The 10,339-nt window shown below is 48.1% G+C and overlaps 1 long non-coding RNA gene across 1 annotated transcript; it reads left to right on the top strand.

Moving 5' to 3' along the window:
- The first annotated feature begins 6,877 nt into the window (after positions 1-6,877).
- Positions 6,878-9,604, top strand: LOC116095694. The gene is made up of 2 exons (XR_004120697.1): positions 6,878-7,084; positions 8,159-9,604. It is a non-coding gene; the product is annotated as an uncharacterized LOC116095694 (long non-coding RNA).
- The last annotated feature ends 735 nt before the right edge of the window (positions 9,605-10,339 follow it).

The following is a 10,339-nucleotide window of genomic DNA, read 5'->3' as shown; positions in this document are numbered from 1 at the left end:
TACATGTGCTTGTTTATTGCCAAACATTCGCATCTCGTTTTTCACTCAAAGTGTAAATTTGCACCTCAGTTTAAGTTTGGAGAGTGAGCTGGCTGTGCCTGGCGACCCTTCATCATTTCCTCCACCCTGAGCAGTGACTTGTGTCCAGGGCCAGGACCACTGTTGCATCCGTCCGCAAAAGGCCTCACCGAGCTGCTCCAGGCACACAGAGAGCTCTCCACATGTCCTGGATGAACCAGTGGATATTCTTCTTTTTTCTTCTCTCACTCAGCTGAAAAGAGCAATCAAGTTTAAGAAAGAAGGAGGGGGGAAGCCACTCAAGGAACGGGGATGGGGTGGGAGAGGGACCTGCAGTGCTTGAGGTGAACACCTTTAATCCCAGCACTCGGGAGGCAGAGGGAGGTGAATCTTGATGAGTTTGAGGTCAGCCTGGTCTACAGAGTGAGTTTCAGGACAGTCAGGGCTAGAAGGAGAAACTGTCTCAATAAAACAAAAAACAAAACAAAACAAAAAACAAAACAAAAACAAAAAAAAAGAGAAAAATGAAATGAAAATAAGAGAAAAGAAAGAAAAAAGGGGGAAAAAACTCTACAAAACACAAACCAAACTCCAAAAACATTTTCCCGCACCAAAAATAAATAAATAAATAAATAAATCAACCAAACGAACAAAAGAGGAAACAAAAATAAAATTGAAGCTGCTAGGGTGGTCTTGCTGGATGCAGGCCAGGACCCTGAGAGCTTGCCGACCCCACCCTCCTTGTTTCTGGCCTTCTCTCCTGAGTTTTACTTGTCTGTAAGAGTTCGTTGCCTTTTCTCAACATCAGCTTTTGAGCATCAGTCCTAAGCTAGCATGAGATTGACAAGGGAGCTAAGAAGTCTGATTTACTGGAGAGGCCAATTGGATGCTGAACAGAAGTGGGTGTGTTCTGGACCAAGGTGACGTCATCTTGGCTGGACCCGTCAGGTTTTCCTTTCGTTAGAGACTGGTGGATCTCAGTGGGAGGAGGAGAGTCAAGGTGTTTGGGGAGATGGCTCAGTCAGCTCGAAGATCTGAGTTCTCATCCCTGGTACCCACGTAAGAAGCTGGGTATGTCGGCTTGTACCTGTAATTCCAGGGCTAAGCAGGCAGAGACAGGTGAATTCCTCGAGCTCACAGGCTTGCCAGCCTACTTGGTTTAAGTTGGTTCAGTTAGAAACCCTATCTCTACAAAGATGGTAGAGAGTGACTGGGAAGACACCCCACTCTGGCCTAAACACACACACACATACACATACACACACTCATACACTCACATACACACTCACACACACACTCACATACACACACAGACACATACACCCTATACACACATGGGCGCGCGCGCGCACACACACACAGAGGCATGTGCATGCATACACATACACACAGAGGCATGCAGATGCACACACACCCACACATTTATACACACACACACATACACACACATACACATTCACACACACATGCATGTATATTCATTCACATACAGAGAGACACACATGTAAGTGCACACAAACACACACACACATACCCATGCGTGCATGCACACACACAAGCACAAGTCTGTGAGAACGCTCTACACATGCACTGCCAAGTGCTTACCCGGAGTCAGGATGCCCACATAAAGCCTCGCTCATAGACGATATCAATGGTTTTACCTGCTTGATAGTCTGCTGGGAATCTACATGGCAAACCCAGCTAAGGTTGCCCAGGACAGTCAAGGTGATCTTGACTCAGGATGGCTGAGACTCTGCCAAACTGTGTCCAGACAGTGCCATGGAATCTTGTTTCCAGGTAACATTTAAATGTCCAATTCCAACGTTACCTCTCCGTTTTCTCAGCTCCACAGGGCAACACACAGCCCACGGATGGGTCGTCTCTGTTTAAAGTTCTGTGGGTCAGTCTCACACAACTAATAGCTCATGTCATAGGCCACAAATGGCTCACTGGAAGTTCCTGTTAGGCAGGGCATGGGGTGGACATTTGTGTATGACAAAACTTTTCCTGAGGAGATGCATCGCTCCGTCTACAGACAGGGAGCCCACAACAGGCTAAAGTACAGATCCCACCAAAGTCCAATGAGTTTTATTGGGTTCACTTACAGAAGCAGAAATTATTCACAGACAGCTGCGTCATTAAAGCCCTCCCCAGCACAGGTAAAGCTCAACGAGCTGGGGACCTGGAGCACACTGTGACTTGAAGGCAGCTCATCAGGTCGGAGGGTGTCCTTTCTGGGTCCTTCGGTTGCTCTAAACCTCTTCTAGGCAGCTGCTCTGGTCTGAGAGTCTCCTTTCCAGCTCAGCTTCCTTGTCTCTGAGGGGCCTAGTGAGTCTGGTCAGTTTCAGGGACTTCCTGAAGCTCCTGAGTTGTTCATCTTCCTCCTTAAGGAGCTTCCCTGCATTGTGGACCATTCTAATCTCTCAGGAAACTGCTGTACCACAAATAGCATCCAGCAGCCTCGCTCCGCACTGGTGTGTGACACAAGGTCGATAATTCTGAATCTTGATCCCAGCTGGCCGTGGTTGAAGAAACCAATGATGGTCAGTTCCATCCCCTTCTCTAGCATGCTCCCAGTGATGCCAGCCATGGTGTCTTCCACACGGCAATATTTCCTCGTGGATACCACTGGAGAGGAAGGGCCGTTGCTTTTTTTTTTTCTCCCAAGTCAGGGTTTCTCTGAACTCACTCTGTAGACCAAGATGGTCTCGAACTCAGAAATCCACCTGCCTCGGCCTCCCAAGTGCTGGGATTATAGGCGTGCGCCACTACTGCCGGCAGGGCGGTTGCTTTTAAGGAGGAGTATATTATTGCTTCTGTCATTGCTGTGGTCCAGTTTAAGGAAGGGTTTCTTTTGGCTCCCAGTTGGAGGCTACATCCATCATGATGGGAAGACACAGCTACACGATCTGTGACAGCCGGTCACATTGCCGCGTGCCTGTGAAGATGGCCTGTAGTGACCTCCACAGTACCTGCCCCCCCATCGCCTTCTGGCCAACCAGCATTTCCGTAGGCTTTCGGTGGTAGATTTTAACACCCCTGTACAAACTGGCCCAAGCAATAAGGCAGAGCTGTCACTGGTAAAATTCCTAACAGTTTTAAACAAAAAAGCTCAAATTTAGCTATCTGATTGAGTGCAGGTGTTTTCTGAGGTCAGAGAGTGGATCCCCTGCAGCTGGAGGTTGGGAGCCACCCAGTGTCCTGGGAACTGCTGATCCTGAGTCCCCTGGAAGAGCAGCAGGTGCTCCTCCCGGTTGGCCGTCTCTCCAGCCCTGCTTGTGGCTCTCAGGAAACAGTGTGGGTTTTCCGTTAAGAAAGCTGTACTACACATTGTCCAACTTTGGATACCTTGACTCTGATAACCTGCATGGGCAGTGAGCCTGGACCCTCTGTGTTCTCAGGGGGATGTCAAGAGAGGTAGAGAGTTCATTACTGATTAATAGAAGAATTTTTGTTTCTGTTTCTTCTTCTTCTTCTTCTTCTTCTTCTTCTTCTTCTTCTTCTTCTTCTTCTTCTTCTTCTTCTTCTTCTTGTGGTTTTTTGAGATAGGGTTTCTCTGTATAGCCCTGGCTGTCCTGGAATTCACTCTGTAGACCAGGCTGGCCTCAAACTCAGAAATCCACCTGCCTCTGCCTCCCAAGTGCTGAGATTAAAGGCGTGCGCCACCACCGCCCGGCCTTTCTTCTGTTTTTAAGTTGTGGGAAGATTTGACTAAAGTTATGGTTTAAGTGTTTAAGTAATGACTAAACAAGCTAAGGAAATACACACGAATTCTCTCTCTCTCACACACACACAAATGCATACATGCACACACACATGCATGTGCACACACACACACCTACATGCATGCATGCATATACACACAAAAGTATCCACATACATATACGTACAAATACACATACACACACACACAACCATAATTAAGTCTACTGCTCTGTTTTAGACTCTTCAGTGGTTTTTCTGGGACCTATTTTAGGCCCACAGGCTCAACTGCTCTACCTTTATGTGTGTGTGTGCATGTGTGCAGGGTTTCCACCTGGTGTAGGCTCACGTGCCACAGGAGGAGAAAATGGCTGTCTGGCTCTGTCCTTTTATCCTGCGAAGGTTGATGCTTGGTGAGTGCTACTTTGGAGATAATGAATGCATCCCATTTTGGTGCAAAAATATACCTTGTCCCAGGTCACATGACAAATGTAGCCATAAAAAGTTTAAAATGCTATTATTTAAAATTTATTTTCTCATAAAAAATGGTTCCTGAAGTGATCATAATTTGAATAACTTACTCTATAGTTATAACACATTATGTCCTGGCCAGGGTCCAGCCTCTGTAATCTGGACTAGGGGAAGATCTCAGTCTTAGGACTGAATAGCTGACACCCCCTCAGGTGGCGCTGAGCGCCTGCCTGCTCCTCTGAGTCACCTGAAGCCTGTTGGGGTCTGGTTGTGCTGCTCAGTCCTCCAGCTTTCCACTTGCAACAATGTTACTGCGGAAAGTGAGAACACAGGGTTAAAATGGATCTTAGGGGGCAGAAGAGATGGTGTTGGAGAGAAGGCTCAGTTATTAAGAACACCGGCTCTTCAGGAGGACCTAGGTTCAAATTTCAGCACCCATGTGGCAGCTTTCAACTGTCTACAACTCCACCCAGGGTGTCTGGCACACTTTTCTGGACCTCGAGGGCACCAGGCATGCATGTGGTGATTGGATATATATGCAGACAAAATACCTATACACATAAAATAAAAATAAAAAAGAACGTGGGTTTTGGTGTGCTCTGGTGGTGCATACTTATAATCTTGGATGGAGCCAGGAAGGTTGGAAGGTTGGGCTATACAGTGAATTCGAGACCTGCCTGTCTCAAAAAAACCAGAAATAAGTAGTTAAGCCATTTAAAAAACTGAGTGGATTCTAACTCTTAGCTTAAAGGTAAAGATAAGGGTTGGAGTCCTCAAAGCTACTGTCCCCTTTGTGCTTCAGAGACGATTTATTTATCAATTTAACTTCTTTATTTGTTTGTTTATTGAGACAGGGTCTCACTATGTAGCACTGGCTGGCCAGGAGCTGGCTTGTAGACCAGGCTGGCCTTGAACTGGTAGATGCACCTGACTCTGCCTCCAGAGTGCTGGCATCGAAGGCATGCACCACAACCTCCGTTAGTCTCGCTTAAGTAAGGAAAATAAGACTCGGAACGACGTGCCCAAGACACCAATTTAGGTCACTATGTACCCTTCCTGCAAGGACACACTTTCCCCTTTATGGTCCACAATGTCCCAAACCCACAATGAGGTGCTAGGCAGAGAGTCATATTCTTCCACATTAACAGGCACAGAGCTTTGTGACATCTGCTCCAATGCCAACCTGCAAGGTGAAGACAGGTTTCAGGAGATGCCCTGAAGTCCTCAGGCCAGGGGTTCACCAGTCCCCCACTCCGCGTCCTGCAATGCTCTCTCTCTACCTGGTAAGATTTTGTTTCTTCACCGCGTGGTTCCGTGGGCCAGCTGCTTTGGCACACCGGAGCCTTTGTTAAATGGGTCAGGTCCAGGCTGTGTGGCACACCTACTGTATCCTGACCAGATCGTCCACGATTCTTGTGTAAATTAGGATCATATAAAGGAGCATAAGCCATCTGAACTTCTCTCCACTCTTATTCCCCTCTCTCCTCCCCCTCACCTCCGCAGGTATCCTGAGCACGGCTTCCTACAGCCTGAGCTTGGTTTCCTACAGCCTGGGCGTGGTTTCCTACAGCCTGGGCGTGGCTTTCTGCAGCCCGGGCGTGGCTTCCTGCAGCCAAGGCTAATAGCTCTACCAGGTCCCAAGGCTGGGCTCCGGATGGTGTCTCTGGGGTGTAGGCTGGGAACCTGGCCAGTTCTTCTGGATACTGCCTCTGTGCTGGGTGGGCAGTGAGCTATCTGGGGTCAGTCCTGGACACCCTGTCTCTTGTACAACAGCAGCCTTGAGAGGCAGAGTGGAATGATAACATGACTTTGACCTTGGTGCATAGGCTGGCCCTTCTCTCTTGGAGAGTGCTTCCACATGTTGGCCTGGGACGTTCCGAGCGCTGTGGAGTTTTGGCAGAGTGACCAATAAGTATTTTTAGTTCCTTCCTCCTTAGTCTTCGCCAGAAAACCACCGTCATTACTCAGGAGCAGGAGACATTTCCTCCCAGGCCTCCGAAGAGTCCAGGCTTGCCCTCAGATGCCCACGGAGGCACCTTGGCCCCAGGCTCACCCTCAGAGGCTCACCGAGGCACTCTGGCCCCAGGCTCGCCATCAGATGCCCAGCGAGGTACCTTGGCCCTAGGCTTCAAGCTGTTCTGAAATCAGAGACATGCTAACATCTCCAGCAAGGCAGAACACCATGTACTTTTTTAATAGAACAGCCTGTGCTTTGCCCTTTCATTATTAATTCCTTTAAATCATGGTAAAATGTAGGCTTCAGAAAACTTAGTATCCGGGCCGCTTCTCAGTGGCTCACGGCACCGGGTATGTTCAGTTTGCTTGGCACCCGTCCCCACTTACTTAGGAACTCATCGTCTGGTCAGACTATCCCCATCAAACACTCAGCGTCCCCCAGTCCTGACCCTAGCAGCCACCATCCTTTCTTTTTTCATTTTTGAAGAATTTTGTACATGTATGCAATATATGGTGACTATGACATCACCTCCCTACAATTTATTTGGTAGTGGACCAACGTATCTCCCTCCCAGCTTCATGACTCCTCCTCCTCCTCCTCCTCCTCCTCCTCCTTTGATAATCTGTTGAGTCCTCCTAGTGTGGGCGGAGCCTTTAGAGAAAGCCCCTCCCTCTCTCTGTTTCTCTCTGTTTCTGTCTTTCTCTTTCCTATTGAGACAGGCCACCTCACTGATCTGGAGCTCCCTACATAGCCCAGGCACCTCGAATTTATAGTAATCCTCCTGCTTCAGCCTACCTGGTGCTGGGGTATAGGTATGTCCTACCTGCCTGGCTGCTCCGCTGGGGTTCATGTCAGGGCCTGTAGCTCGCTAGCACCCCTTCACAGTCCTTCATTTCTGCTTTCTGTTCCTGCGAATCTGACCCCGGATGGGTGGAGGTAAGTGCTGGGTCGAACACCCTAAGTTTGTTTTCTTTAGTCACTCATCCAACTGATAAGGAAGATGCCCAGTTAAAACACACTGCAAGTCTTTTTCCTTTTCAACAGCCAGTTTCTGAGGAGTCCTGGATTGTCCTCACAGGGAGGCAGGACCGCTATGGCCACAGCGCCAACGCTGGGGAGGGGAACCAGATACTCTTTGCTTGGGTTTGAGGTCTGCTCCACAGGAGAGATTTAAAAGTAACAACCATATTTCCTTGTTCATTATTTCTACCTTATCTTGACCTTTTATTTTTAATCTTTAAAAACTATATTTACACTGAGCAATGGTGGCGCACACCTTTAATCCCAGCACTTGGGAGGCAGATTTCTGAGTTCGAGGCCAGCCTGGTCTACAGAGTGAGTTCCAGGACAGCCAGGGCTAAACAGAGAAGTCCTGTCTTGGAAAAAACAAACAAAACCAAACAAACTATAATTACATAGTTTCTGAGCTCCTTCTCTGGAGTCTAACCCCAGGTCTGCACCCCCTTTCCAATGTGTGCCCTCTTATTCTTTAATTATTGTTACACACACATATATGCAAATCAATTCAGCTGCCGCGTCAGTTTAGTGTTGCTTATATGTATATTTTTAAAGGCTGGCCCTTTGCTCTCAATATGAGCATTTAGGGACTATCTCTGGGGAGGACAATTTCTCCCCGTCAGCAGCCTTTAATTGGCAGTTCTTTGCCTAGGGGTGGGGCCCTGTGAGAGTTCTCCCATCCACGTTGGCATGACAACGAGTGTTGTCATTATTCAAGTCTTGCTTAAGCAGCCATATTGTGGAGAGTTCATGGGTGTCCCTTCCCTGTCCTGTCTAGAAGGCACGACCTCACAGGAGACTTCCTGGTCCTCTGGCTCTTAGAACCTTTCTTCCCTCTCGCTTCTGGGATGTTCCTTGAATACAGGAGAGATTTCCTGCCTGGGACTGTAAACCTGGTCAAAAGCCCATGCCTTAGGAGGTCCTAGGCCCTAAGGGAGGCTTACTACTGCTGTCGGCAAGCTGCCTTCCAAATATTTATGTGTCTTCCTATAGGTTACTGTGGCTCTCGGGTTCACGTGAAGAAGCGTCTGTGTGCTGTGGGCTGTAGTTCATGCAGAGACTCATAACTGGTCAAGGTGGTGAGAAGAAGTGACCATTGAGGGCACAGCCATACATGGGACATCTTTATCAACCCCACAAGACTCAGGGAACATCGAGGAAGAGGGGGAGGGGCGCTGGGAAACACGAAATTCTGGACCTGTGTGGCTGATGCACTCGTGAACTCGCCACAGCTGTGGCTACCTGTGAAGACATTAGTGAGCCAATGAGGTCAACCAGCATTCCAGAAGACAGCACCGACTGAACCCGCCGTGCTAAGGAGGAGTCGGGGATGGTTACGGGGCTCGGGCGTTAAGAGCATTTGCTGCTCTTGCAGAGTCTGGGTCCAGTTTTTTAATTCACACGCTGCCTCCAGTGCCAAGAGATCCGACGCCCTCTTCTGGCCTTAATGAGCACTGCAGGCACAGGATGCGCTTACATGCAAGGCAACACACATAAAGTTAAGAAAGCAAGAGACCTAGAGAAGACATGAGTGTGGGAGGGAGTATATTGGGGGGTACATGAGGCAAGTTAAGGGGAAAATTGGGGTGGGGATGATCACGATACATTGTCTTTGTCTGGAGAGATGGGTCCCTGCTTAAGAGTATGTTCTGAAGCTGGGCAGTGGTGGCACACACCATGAATCCCAGCACTTGGGAGGCAGAGGCAGGCGGATTTCTGAGTTCGAGGCCAGCCTGATCTACAGAGTGAGTTCCAGGACAGCCAGGGCTACACAGAGAAACCCCGTCTCAAAAGACAAACAAACAAACAAACAGAGTGTGTACTGATCTTGCAGAGGGCTAGAGTTTGTTTCCTAGCACCCATCTTCTGCCTTGTAATTCCAGATCCATGGGACACCTGCACTCATGTGTACAGACAACAGACACACTTACAAAATAAAATTAAAATTCAAAAAAAACCCAGATTCATCGTATGCATATATGAAATTGCCAAAACACAAACAAAAGGTAGGAGGAAAACATCAAAACGAATGAATGATTGAATGAATGAACAAATCAGCAAGCTAAAGACTGCCATACCTTTGTGGCTGCACGGATGGGGGTGACCCAGAGAGAGCCAGCCATCTGGGCAGCTTTGACCATCAGTCGAGAAGGAAACCCACAGCCTTTGGGTTCAGATCTTCTACAAACATAGACACACCAATTCCCACTGTGTGGGAAGAGTTCTTGCGCCTTCAGCATCTTCAGCATTGGTCCCTGCATAGATCTCAGTTTAATGGCAGTGCCTTCCAGACCGCAAGGGACTGGCTCCCTCAGAAAACTCTCTCCAGCACGAGGCATAATAGCCCGAAGGATCTAGTTCAGTAGACACAGGGTTCTTCTGTAATGCACTTTCCAAACGAAGAGCACACTTTGGGATTAATTAAACTCTTTTCTAGCTGCCTGACAGTGTAACCTTTCTTTTATGCTTCTTAGGGGGGTACACGAGTAAAAAGTCAAATCTATTATGTTCATGACTCGAAGGGAAAGATCTGGAACAAAATTACCTTACACACTGTTTTTTGCTTTCAAAAAAAATTTTTTTTTTTTTTTTTTGAGTCCCGGATCAAATAGCTGTCTGGTCTGTGTGTTAGCAGAGCCACACATCCGACCCAGGAGAGGAGTGGCTTGGGATTTCAGCAATAGAAGCCAAGGAGAGGAATCAGGGATGCCAGCACACACCCCCAATTTCTTGGCACAGTAGGGGGGCAATACAGAAGAGTATAAGGAAGCGTGCTGACTGCCTGGCTGTGGTTCTACTCTTGTCTGTCCTGCTTTTGAGTGCATGACATTTAATTAATTTTACAGTTAACTCCTTACACCATCCCATTTTTGACAAAGTGTCACTTTGATCTCTCAGCTGGTTGGGGGTAAACTATGTGTATCAGTCATTACCCGGGCTCAGGCCTGAGCAGGGGCATCTGCCACAGCAGGAGATTCGAGGGACAGCAGCAGCGGGCAGGCTGCAGAGACAAGGATTCCGTTTATAGACAGGTTCCTGGAAGAGGTTCAGTGCAGAGCTCGGCTTCCCATCCAGGCCCCGCCTCCAAAGCTCCCCAGTCCTCACCTCAATCACGATGATCTTTGGGGGGAAAGAAATGCTGGCCTGCCTTTTTAAGATTCTTTTTTTTTTTTT

The sequence above is a fragment of the Mastomys coucha genome, unplaced genomic scaffold (genome assembly GCF_008632895.1).
Source record: "Mastomys coucha isolate ucsf_1 unplaced genomic scaffold, UCSF_Mcou_1 pScaffold18, whole genome shotgun sequence".
Taxonomy (NCBI): Eukaryota; Metazoa; Chordata; class Mammalia; order Rodentia; family Muridae; genus Mastomys; species Mastomys coucha.
This window is presented reverse-complemented; position numbering and strand designations above follow the sequence as displayed.